This window comes from Protopterus annectens, chromosome 7.part0 (genome assembly GCF_019279795.1).
Source record: "Protopterus annectens isolate FY-2018-M chromosome 7.part0, PAN1.0, whole genome shotgun sequence".
NCBI classification, from domain to species: domain Eukaryota; kingdom Metazoa; phylum Chordata; order Ceratodontiformes; family Protopteridae; genus Protopterus; species Protopterus annectens.
In genome coordinates this window covers 345,382,699-345,396,060 of record NC_056739.1, presented here as the reverse complement: position 1 = coordinate 345,396,060, position 13,362 = coordinate 345,382,699, and positions in this window count along the sequence as shown.

Below are 13,362 nucleotides of genomic sequence, written 5' to 3'. Positions count from 1 at the left end.
AAAGACTAATCTGGAAGTGTAACTAGAACAGATCAATATGAATAGCTCTATGGTTCAACAGTGAGACATACAGGGTTGTTGGGCAAGATCAGAAAGTAGGAACGTGAATTGTGGAGTACTGTGAAGGGCCTATCCTGGGTCCAGTACTCGTGTGTTTGTCTCTTACCTATATGAAGATGGAGATAAAGTAGGATTCTCTGCAAGTGACCCAGCGTTGTGCCTGTGGAGAATGGGGAGAAATTTGAGAAGGATTTGGACAAGCTGAACTAGTGTGCAGAAATGTGGCATGAGATTCAGTGCAAACAAAGTGTTCATTTAGGCTACAACAGCCTGGTTTGAAGTATCAGCTGGTGGTCATGTAACCCATGACAACAAAGCAGAAAGAGGGTCGGAGTCCCTAATCACAAGTGGTTTGGACTAGCGGAACCAGAGTAAGACTAGAAATGGCACCAACAAACCAAATGCTGGGATGTAGCTTGAGGGACGGGGGCAGAGTCCAAATGTAATGAGATCATTCTTCCCCACTGTTTACAGAACCTTGGTCAGACCATATCTTGAGTACTGTGTGCAATCCTGAAGGACATTTTAAGAAATTGAACATCTGGTTATTGGAGGGAATCCCAGAAGAAAGCCATCACATGACCTTGAGGTAATATGACCAAATGACCAAAGGCTGGAAGATGCAGCTCTTGTTGAACAGGAGGAGGCATGATATTGTAGATTATTTTATTGGTTTATATTTTTTGGGTGAGAGACAGTAAGAGGATGACGAGAGGAAATAAAAGGATGAAATAGGAATAAAGGTGTGAGAACTGCAGGGTTCATGTAACGTGCCCTGAGTGAGTGCAGCTGCACTTTGGGTAAAGAGATGGTCTTTGAGATGTTGTCCTGATGTCCAAGTACTTTTGGACATCTTGGACTGAAAAGGGAATTGAGTCCCATAGTTTGGGTGCTAGGATGGAGAATGCACAGGGTGTGCAATAAAGTTTTAGTTTGTTTGGAGTTAGTAGGGTTGGTTCAGACTGAGAGATGCTCCTGAGATTGTAAATGGTATTTTGTTGAAAAGTTTGTGTGATGGGACAATGTCTTGGGTGAAAGGGCTTTGTGAATTTCTTATCCTAGTTGGTTGGCTGTAAAATATACTGGGAACAATTTAGCATCTGAGAGAGTTGGTTAGTGGTGTTCATTACTGGGGACGTTTGTAATGAACCAGCAGATTTTATTGGAGCTGGTTTACAAGGGGGTGCCATTTTTCTTTCAGGATTTAGCTTTAGTTGGACAGTCCATATTCGGGTTGAGATAGAAGTATTCCTCTGCCTGTGACAGCCTTGGCTAGCTTGGGCAGATGTGATAGCTTGTAAACTCGGAACAGTACTGTGTTATCTTTTTGTGAGTAGTTTTGAATGTGTAGTTCAAAGTTAACAGATTGGTCTAGCAAAATGCCAGGGTTTTGAAGGATGTGCTAGTTTCTATGTTACTTTTAATATTAAAGAAGGTGCTTTGGCTATTTCTTGGTTGGCTCCAAATAACCTTGCTTTGAAGGTTTGAGTACGTTTCTGACCTATTAGCCACTGGTTGAAGGTTTGGAAGGCCTCTTGGTGCCAAGTTTGTGTAATAGAGTGGGATTTGTTTGACCTCTAGATGACTATGTTGTCTGCATAAAAAATAGTACTTTCTGAGAATGATTAGAAGGCAGTTTGTTGATTTTTAAATATGGAAAATTGCAGAGGGGCTTAAGTGGAACCAATGGAGCTCCTTTCTTAGCATGAGCTGTTTCAGAGGTTGTGGTGCCTACTTTCACTTTGAAGGACCTGTTGGGGGGACAGTCCACAAAATCAAGGTTTTGCATTGTCACTATTTGACATATTGACAAAGGGTCATTAGCAAGTTTTGGTCAGTTGGCTCAAAGGCTTTTGTGAATTCAGTGATGATGGCTCCTGTCAGGTTGCCTTTGTCCATATCAGATGGCATATAAAGCTGTTATGGTGTTGCATCCATACCGGAATCTGTGCTGCTTCCTGGATAGAATATGGTATCGAAATAAATGAGCAGGAAGTAAGATCATGTCATGGAGACGTGAAAAGGTCATTTTGAACAGGAAAGACAGAGGGAGGTGGTGTGATGTGACAGCAGATTGTAGGGACCATCTAGTCATGAATCTTCAAAAGCTTTTTTGAGTTCACTCATATGTGACACAGTATCTGCTATGATTTGTGGCACCAATGTGTACAACTTATTTCTAGGAATGTTGTTATACCAAAAACTTTGCAACTCTTTGCCCATTTTGATGTGATTTTGCAGCCATATTGTATTCTGTTATAATAGGCTGTCCATTTCTTTTACTAGGCATGTTACTGGATTTAATTTCCAAGCTACCATTTGCTAAACCAGCTTGGTATTAAACTATCACAGGACCTTTTCCAGCTTATTTTCCTCAACTTGCTATACCGATTCCTCCGTGAAAGTGAGGTATTAAGGGGTTACAGTCAGCTTGCATCTCTTCTGTTGTCAGTGTTAAGCATGTTGAGTTGGTGTCAGAATTAACTCATACTTGCTGATAAACAGGTGTTACCACACACAGACTGCATTGTAAGAATTGTAGATGCATTTTTATTAAACTTGGATACAGACTTCTCACATTATTCATGTACCCAGATACCCATGCCACCAAGTTACACTAGTAACAACAAACCTGTTTGTGCTGAGGTAGTAAGAAAATCCTTTCTAAAGCCTTCTGTGTTTCCAAGGTGAAGTGCTATTGTGCCTCCATCTTGGCTGCATAATCGTTCTTCACCCACCAAAGCACACTATTGTATCTACCATAAGTTAGGGTCACCTAAGGTAGCCAGTGCATACCAAACATATGAAAAATTCCTTTTACATACCGTTTAAGCAAATTCTCCATAGTTAAGTCCGTGCACTTTCTTAATTACTTCTGAAAATGTTCTAAATTATAACACTAGTTCCATAGGACCAGACAAGATAGGTTGTTTTCTTAGTCACTCACAAAGGTAGTCAATCTTGACTTCTCCTTTGGCTATGTTCACACGGCCTTTAGAATACCTGTTGTGGTACCTCTCCACAAGGCTACCTTTAACGCTGACAATGAAAAATACCAACACATTATTTTACAAGTGATACTAATGCAATGCCTAATCACTGAACTCCTAAAAATAATAGACATTGGTGGCTTAAGTCCATTGACAAGCAAATCTGGCTTTGAGAAAGGTCGATGTTGCCAACCAAATCTGCTGGATTTCATTCAGAACATTACAGAAGCACTGGACAGTGTCTGCTCTGTCCACACTACTTACCTGGATCGGGCAGACACATTTGATACTACTGCATATTATAGAAGAATTGTCCAGGGTGAAAATGTATATGTCCTTTCATACCTTGTTGAAGAGCCAATTGGCCTTACAAGTAGAACCATAGGGTTTTAGGTGCACTTTCTTTAGATGGCTCTTCATCAGATACACCCCAGGAGGTGCAGTATTAGGACTACTCTACATCTTTTTGCTGATATCAAAGTTGACTTTTCAAAAACCTTTGGTTAACTGCAAGCTTAAGAGCGGTCATGAGCTCAAAGGAAAATGCCCACATCCTCCAAAATAACCTAACCCTGACAAAATCATGGTGTCTAGGCCATGGACTATATCACTAAATGGGAAGTAATTCAATATTGTACTTTTTGGAAAACTAGAACATTTTTGCATCTACCATACAAAAGATAATACCTCAAAGCAGATGCTGCCATTAGAGACACTAGCACATTCATGGACAATTAACTCTCATTTGTCCCGTATGTATTGACTATATACTTGGGGAAAGACTTTTTTTATTTGGCTCAGCTACTAAGGGCACAACATCCAGGTCAAAAGAAGTCCTTGTCTTTCTCTCTCCCTCTCTTCTGCATCAGACTGATACTTGAAATTAATGCAGTTTTTGCCAGATATGTTACCCGACCCATAAAAATAATAAACATTTCCTTACCACTGAAATATGAGGTAAGGAACTCCTTAAGCTATGCAGAACAGGGCTTTCCTACCCTGCTGCTTACAGATTTGTGTGCGATACATTCTGCTTGTCCTACAAGACAGCAAACATCCCTGTTGTGCTTTATCTTGTGTATGCATTTGAAAATAAAAATGGTCGCACTTCAATGCCCACTTTAGGGACCTATATGTATCGTATTAGAATATAAGCAGAACCTATTTCTTAAGAATTGGCTAACTGTTAGCATCTTGCTATCCATAGTATGCAAAGTCAACTATGTAACCCTTCAAAACTAAACTCCATTTATTGGATGGGGATCTGCAAATTTACCCTAGTCTGATACCATGGTCCCTTATACATATGGGGCTAGTCTGGAATCCTGGTCCGTTATAGATATGGGGTCCAAGCAGTAGGGCTTTCATTGGCTCCACTAATGATGGTCTCCTGGACTGTTTTGCCTAGTTCTGAGCTGGGAGTCTGAGACAGAATATTAAAAGCACTTAAGACAGACTAAATGGGCTTTTCATCTCTTGCCATTAAATGCAATGTAATTTGTTATTTAAAAGAAGAAAGGGAATACCTGGAAATGAAAAACCTTGAAAGGCACCAATGGGTTTGCGCCATAAATTACATCGGTCATATTTTAGGAATAGTAAAAAAAAAAAAAAAAAAAAAAAATTCACACTACTGGAGATGTAGTTTTCCTTTACTTTTTCAATGAGCCCTCCATGCAATATTGCTTTATATGCTTTTACGTAGTCTGCATCATATCCAGCAGCTCTGTGTTTCAGTGATTTTATACTACATATGATGAGGCTTGGCAAACTTGCTTCCAGAAGATATACTATGAAACTTCACTTTAACAAAAGGACAAAATGTATAGACGGTCTCTGTTTATCCTTTCTTAGTATATCCCTCATACCATTTGTTGCCTGCCAGGGAGTTGAGAGGGATGCAGATAGGTGTAAAAGCCACAAGAGTACCTCATTACAAGGAATGCTCCTCCTAAGACTTAAAGTCCATGTTTTTCATTGTTCCACTCTGGAAGGGTCCATCACTGATTCATCAAAGGACAATGGGATGTTATTATTAAATGCTCAACGTCTGTCCTTTGTCTCCCTATTTATTGTCCTTGCTATGAATAAACAGCAGCATTTAAAATATTTAAATCGTCTCTCTCCACTAGAACTGTACCTTGCTGTACTGTGGTAGTTTCACTTTCAAAAAACTTTTATCCCGCCCTGAAAGTCTGTTCTGTGGCATTTGCACCGTTTCTGTTTGAAATAGTCATTGAATGGCATGAAGTGTTACTTATACTGTTGTCTGTCACTTTTATGCCTGTAAAATCAATGCAGTGACAGGAACTTTAGGAAGAAAGAGGCCTGCGTGATGTAACTTTTTACAGACTGGCACTGCATTGTGGGATACCTAAAGTCAGATAAACAATCAATTGCTTCGAGATGCCAGACCCCATGTGGTCAGACTCAGAAATTACATTTAAAAATATTTTAAAACCTGTAAATAGTCCCAGAGTGGCGTTAAAATGTAGGAAATGCCAAACCATTTTGAAATAAACCTGTTTTTTGAATCTGTGGGTGCGGTTCTCCTTTAAGAGCTTTTTAAAAACTTTTATCCATATTAAATAATGCTGAATTATATTAATTCACCAGATATGTTTTATAAGTATAGTGTGACATGTAAATTCGCTGTGAGCTTCGTAGCTAAAGTTGTTAGCAAGCTATTGGGGAACGTTGCACATTTTGCCTGTTTGTTCCACATTATGACAGGTAATGTTCATTATTCTGGTGATGGAAGGCTGAGAGTTCTGCCTTTCACTGATTTTTGTGGTGTTTTAATGATGTCTGTTTACAGATAAAGGTACAAGACCTTCAGCTTACTTAAGCCAGTTTAACTCCACTTGTATAATCCCTATTAATGCCATCTGCACTTTAGAAGCAGGAAGTACAAGGCTTCTGTTTAGCTTATCTTTTAAAAAAAAATTCCTTTTTATTAGATTCTGGTATTAGTATTTGTTACCTACTTTACTGTTGCTTTTTCCATGGAATTTGGAATTGCTACATATGGATACAAGTATATCGTAACTAACTAAGAAGCATGCCCAAAGCTTGTTGCAGTTAAACAGTTTGAAGACCTGATATCACACATTATTCACATGACTTGCACCCATTTTATGTACTGCACTAACCACATACATGAGTTTTTAAACTATATTCTGCTTTGTAAATCCTATAAACATGCCTCGCAATCACACCTCTCAACTTCTTAGAGTAAAAAATCTGGACAAAGTCATGAATAATGGGGGGCAAAGGTCCAAAAATAGGGACAATTTTTAAATATTCATACAAATTTAGAAAGTTGGTAGAATGGGTTTTATATAGGTTCATAGGTTGGTACTAGGCTATCAGCCCTAGGACCTATACAAGCCTAGCCACAACAATTCCCTGGCTATTTCTTCCCATACTATTTATTTACTTCCCTGGACCCCTATTTAGCAGGGAGACTGACGTGATCCCCGGGGTGAATTTTGTTTCTCCCATCCAATCGTCAAGGTTCCTTTTGAAGAGGGCCAAAGAGGCACTCTGCTTGACATGTATGGGCAAACTATTCCAGAGTCTGGGGAGTCTCTGGGTCAAGAGCATATCCCTCCAGCATATTTTGTTTATTGTGTTGACAAGATTTAGATCCCCAGAGCATGTGGCTGTGAGGGATTGGGATTTCTTTAAGTGTAGCATGTCCAACAGCTCTGGGTTTGAAATGGCCTTGTATGTTGAGCAGAGATCACCTCTGAGTAGACTATATGCGACCCAGTATTGCTGGAGTTTTTTAAGGCGGTCAGCGTAGGGTATCTGCTTTAGGCCTGTGATTCTTTTAGTGAGGTATTTCTGCAGCCTTTCCAGTTGTTGCAGATGTCTTGAGAGGTACATACCAAACGAGGCGTTGTATTCTATAATGGGTCTAATGCAGGATGAGTACAGTGGGACAATGACCTCCTTTTTTCTTGATGAAAAGCCCTTGGTGATGGTGTGCGACATAGGATTTCCTAACTGTTGTGGCGATGTGGTTATCGAAGGTGAGACCACTGTCCACCTGTGTTCCTAAGTCTCTTATCATACTTTCGGTGTTTAGTGTACTGCCACCTATATGGTAATTCACAGGTACATGTTTTTTCCCAGAGGGGATAACTATACATTTCTTGGCATTGAGCTCGAGTCCATGGCTCTGGCACTAAGCATCTGTTTCTGTAAGGCCCTTTTGTAGAGTATTCACATAATTTGGGGATTCAATAATGGCTCCCAGTTTGCAGTCCTCTACGAACTTTGTTAGCCAGAGTCCCTTAGTGTTGGCGTGTACTTCAGAGAAGTAGATGCTAAACAAAAGCGGTCCCAGGACTGAACCCTGAGGTACTCCACTTGTCTAGAGCTGGATTTACAGTCTGCTACTTTTACAGTGTGGGTTCTATCAGTAAGATAGTTAGCAACCCATTGAGTGACATAGGGGTTAATGCCTAGCTTAGTAAGTTTATCTATGATTCCAGAGTGGGGGATGGTGTCAAAGGCCTTGGCAAGGTCTAGATAGGCTGTGTGGATATTTAGTATGAATTGGTATGAATTTTTCTGAAGGGTATGAAGTCTGAAATTCAAATGTCTATTTTCTGACTTCAGTCGTTATTTGCCAATTATTTGTCAGAAAATAATTTTATTAAAAATGGACCAAAAATACGAGGCAAACATCTAGACATTTAAGTGGTATGCTCACAATTGTATCTCAACTGTCCAGATTTTTGCAGAATGTCCAGATTTTTGCCCCTTATATTTTTGGTCTGTTCCATATAAAAATGTGTAGCTTTTTGGCAAATTACTGAATACTGAAGTCACTAAACAATGACATATATTTGAGTTTTTATATAACAAAATAGCACCGGAATCCGCTCACAGCCTGATGTATATCAGCACTGAACACCAACTTCAAATAAATCCGTTTGAGAAATAAAAAAGCTAAAATCCTTTTCATTCACAAGAGTTGAGCGCTTTCATCTACTCTATGTAGACTTCCTCAGAATGATTTACAATGTGCACGCTGGCCAGTCAGCGTGCACGTTTTGGAATATTAATGTGGGGTCATGGTATAATAAACATTTAGTTTGAGCTGGTTTAGATTTTCAGCATCTATGTTTAAAGATATTAAGCTGAAAACCTAGAAAGGCTGTCAATGCTTGCCACCATAAGAGGCTGAGTAACTGACCCAAAAATCCAAATTCTATTTAAAAGATTAAATAGACCCAGAGTTTTCTAATCATTAATGGAATATTTCACCACAAACAAACTCTTATGAAAGGAATTATTTCAAGCTATAGTTCTACCAAATTTATTTAGCAAATCATTTCTAGTGTAGCTATAGTTCTACCAAATTTATTTAGCAAATAATTTCTAATGCTCGAAAGATGTGCTTTCTTGTGAATACCAAAGTTCACCATCTTTAACACCTTTATAAATGAAAACAAGTTCACACTTGACCAGCCTATACTAAATTGAAAAATGAGAGTTCCTCAAGCCCCCTCGAGTACCTCCGATTCTTCCTACTACAATGCTTTTGTATCCTTTCCAGTCCAATTGTACTTTAAGTACTCATGGATGTACAATACCCTCTATCTGGTCCAGATATGGTCTTGTGTATAGATAGGTCTATCTGATCTCTGCTTGCAGTACTTCAAAATATTATTTCATAATATTAAATGTTCTAATTGTATCCAACCAGTAGGGAGCAAAACTAGAGCCTTCATAAAGTTTTACAACCACATCTTTAGTAACATTAACATTATGCGTATTAGAACTATGTAAAGCATATGGTTAATTAGGATTCCCAACCCCAAAAGGCATAATACAAACATTTTTAACATTAAACTTTATATAATTTGTTGTAACTCTGTTAATTAAGGTATCCAAAAATATTTGAAAAGAAAACTGGTCTGATACATTAGAAGCTATGTTACCAGTGTTTACATCATCAGCTTAATTGCACAGCCAGAATTTATTATTACCAGAACAGCTGGCCATAAAGATACCAAATACTGGGCCCGGAACTGACCCTGTGCAACACCAGCTATTACTTTCCCCTCTTCTGATGGACTGTGACCATTCTTTTTTTACAGTACAAGTGTTGGTAGTTAACCAATTAGAAACGCATCTAGTCACATACCCGTTTGTTATATTCACTCAAGAAGGAAGTAATCCTATGATGAGGTATAGTCTCAAATGCCTTTGACATATTCAGATATCTCTATCTGCAGAAATCCTCTCATGCAGTGCTTTCCATAAATGGAGTAAAGTTTTTACCACAGGATCTACACAAAACATGTTGGATTGAATCAAACTCATCAAAATAATTAATATACTTGAATGTGTTAAAAATATTTTTTCCAGAATACTGGTAAGGTTAACTTATCCAATAGATTTTCAACAGAACAAAGTTTGCTGCCCTTGGGAACTTGTAAAATGTGGGCAATTTTCCAAATCGTCAGAAAGATAACCAGTTTAAAATGTTCTTTGATGTTTAAAAAAAAAAGACAGAGAGAAAACACAGATGAGGCTTTTCCGTAATAGCTGATGCAGAAAATACCATTGATTCTGTTAGGACCCTCAGCTGAACTACATTTAACCATTCCAAACAAGTCTGAACTTAATAAAAAGAAATGCGGGTAGTTACCAACCAATTAAACCAAAAACTTCCTTATTTCTAGTTATTTTATAGGTCCTACAAAATGATTCACAAAAATATTGGCTGTAGACCATAAGTAACTGGATTATTTTCAAAGGAAATCTCAAAATGTGACCATGCATCCTTTATTAATTCAAATGACTAAAGAAAGCTGTGTTATTCTGTGCCATGTTATTAGCCAATCGTTTTCATAGTTTTGCCTACTTACCCTAATTTTCTTAATTTATTACTCACCCTTCTATATGTAATTACATTTTCCCCAAGACCACCTCTTCAGTCTTTTTTGCACAATTTCAGGATCTGCCTATGTAACGTTTGCGCTGAACCATTCCACCTTCAGGATCTGCCTATATAATTTTGCGCTGAACCATTCCACCTTCAGGATCTGCCTATGTAACATTTGCGCTGAACCATTCCACCTTCAGGATCTGCCTGTAACTTTGCGCTGAACCCTTCCACCAAGGATATTTATACTGCTTTGATTCTTGTCTGCCACTAACTCCTAATCTCTCGGCTTATGCAAAAGAAAGAAATCGTAACATTTATTCCAAACTACCATTACAGTAACTGTACACATTTTATCTCTCCAATTTTAATTGGATAATGCTTCTTTTCATAAGTTGCACCATAACATCCATACGTAGCTCCTAGGTCTGGAAATATATTGGATGCTGATAACTCATATGACCAAGTGATACCAAAGTGGTTATAGCCAATTAGTTCTTCACAAATTTCATAATCACCAAGGAATTCATATGTTTTACCTTATCTAAACCCAGATTGGCCAGTAACATGGCATAGAATAAAAATGGCTTTCTTTAGACATTTGAAGTAATAAAGTATGCATGTTCAGATGCCTGGTGCCAGAGCCAATGGGCTCAATCTTAATGCCAAGAAATGTATAGTTATTCCCTTTGGGGAAAAAAACATGTACCCATGAAGTACCACGTAGGTGCCAGTACACTTATCACACTTTCGGTGTTTAGAGACTTGGGGACACAGGTGGACAGTAGTCTCACCTTCAATAACCACATAGCCACAACAGTCAGGAAATCCTATGTGGCACACCTCATCACTGAGGGCTTTTCATCAAGAAAAAAGGTCACTGTCTCACTGTACTCATCCCTCATTAGAGTCCTTATAGAATACAATGCCCCATTTGGTATGTACCTCTCAAGACATGTGCAACAACTGGAAAGGCTGCAGAAATACCTCACTAAAAGAATTGCAGACCTAAAGCAGATGCCCTATGCTGACAGTCTTTTTTTTTTTTTATTTTTATTTATTTCTTTTTTTTTTATTTTTATTTATTTATTTATTTTTTTTAACTCCATATAGACTCTGTCGCTTATCGTCTACTCGGATGCGATCTCTGCTTAACATACAAGGCCATGTCAAACCCAGAGCTGTTGGACATGCTACACTTAAAGAAATACCAATCCCTCAGATGCACGCTCCCGGGATCTAAACTTTTCATCAACAATGAACAAAACATGCTGGAGGGATAGGTTCCTGACACAGAGACTCCCCATACTCGAACAGACTGTCCATACATGTCAAGCAGAATGCCTCTTTGGCCCTCTTCAAAAGGAACCTTGATGATTGGATGGGAGATAGGAAATTCACTCCGGGGACCATGTCTGTCATCATGCTAGACAGGGTCCAGGGAAGTAAATACTGTGGGATGAAATAGCCAGGGAACTGTTATGGCTAGGCTTGTATAGGCCCTAGGGCCAGTAGCCTAGTACCAACCTATGAACCAGAATATTGGTGCCTCTAGTCGATGTCACTATTTGAGTAACACGTACTTTTACTCACTTCAAATAACTCGAACGTTTATCATCCACACACAATCAATGCAATGAGCATTCAAGTCCTCACCCAGTATATAAAGACCGGTCTTCACCCAGTATATAAAGACCAGTCTTCAGACATAATCAACTTTAACATCATTGCAAGATTATTTGGGAGGCTATAGAAAAGAGACTAATTCTTTCCAAAATCCATCTTGGCTGATAATGTGATAAATATTGCATTACTAGACCTTAAATTATTTTGAACATAAACTGGGACCCTACTGCCTCTCGCATTTTGCCATATCACGTGTTAGTCTATATATATCCATACAAACTAAATGGTTATTTTTTTTTTCTGGAAAACAAGTCTCACCATAACAACATGGTTGTCACCCACCACTTTTCCTTCTAAAACTGAAACTTCTTATTTAAGCTTCTAGCATTACATATGGCAGAGCATAAGTAAAAAAATATTGCCTAGCTTAAAAGGAATCTAGAGTAAAAACACTACTTAATTTTCAGTAATTTAGCCAATAAAAATCCATTACATGTAAAACTAAGATGTCTGCATTCATTACCATACAATTTCCCACACACATTTCCTTTCGTACATAAACACATTAAACACCTTACCAAAAAGAAACCCTTATGATTGTGAAACCCCTTGCCATTTTGAACAAAATGTCCTTAAAATCTACATCACACAACCAACTTATTTTTTTCCCTTTACATTCAGCTTTGTCATCTGCTCAATATAGTTAGTAAAATTGCCCTCATTGGTTTCCCCAATATTAATACCCGACATGACAACCAACATATACCTGGTATCACATAGAATAATCCTTTTTTATGATGGGACAAAACAAACTCTAACTCTAGGCACATACAGGAACCTTAAAGTATCCCCCAGCTCTTAGAAGGACTCGAGAAATGCAAACTGTTTCTGCACTGCTTGCTGTAGCAAAAAATAAAGCCCTAGACATTAAAAGCACTTTGGGAGGGGAGGATACTTGTTTGTCAAGGGCAAACACAAAAATAGTTCTAACTGCATTAAACTTGGTAAGGCCTTACTGTGTCAGACAAGTCTAGATCCTATATTCTAATTCAAAAGAATAATTTCTTTAGCTACAATCGTTTGCTTCCCCAGTGTTCTTACAAAGTACTGAAGTGGATTTTTAAAACTTGTCAGCTCATATTTCCAAAAGAAAAAATGTTCCCAGTTGCTTCTCTTTCCCATCATACCTCTAGCATTTGTATTCAGAGTAAAAAAAAAATATCTGGAGTGTTTGGGTAGTAAAAATACCTATGCAATCACTTCTAAGTAAAAATCCTAAACCTTCTGGACATTGTTCCATACTTTGGAGCCATACAGATGTCCTTCCATTTTTTTCTGTGTGTATTCCCTTTCCATCCACTCTTCCAAATATTCTCTAAGCTCCTGTGATTGATTCTTAAAATATAATATTTTATATACCGTACTAATTAGTTTAATAACTTGTGATCTGCACTCACCTAAGACTCTGCCAGCGCTGGTATTTTATATAGCACTTTCCTAGCCTTTTCCGTTTTCCCCCTCCCCCTGGTGGGGAATGCACTTTGAACCACACTCCAAACTACTATTTGGCCTCATCCCACATTGCTACCTTCCCCCTCTAGTTATTTACTCCAAAAATGTTTTTGCTTCTTTCCTCATTTTCTCAAGTAAATTCTAGCCCACATCTGCCTGTACTCAGCATTGGTGCAATTTCAGATTTAGTGCATTTAGAGACTAGGGGGTATAGGGTAGATTTCCAACAGAAGGAGGTGCCAGGGGGACGCCTTGCAACAAGGATGT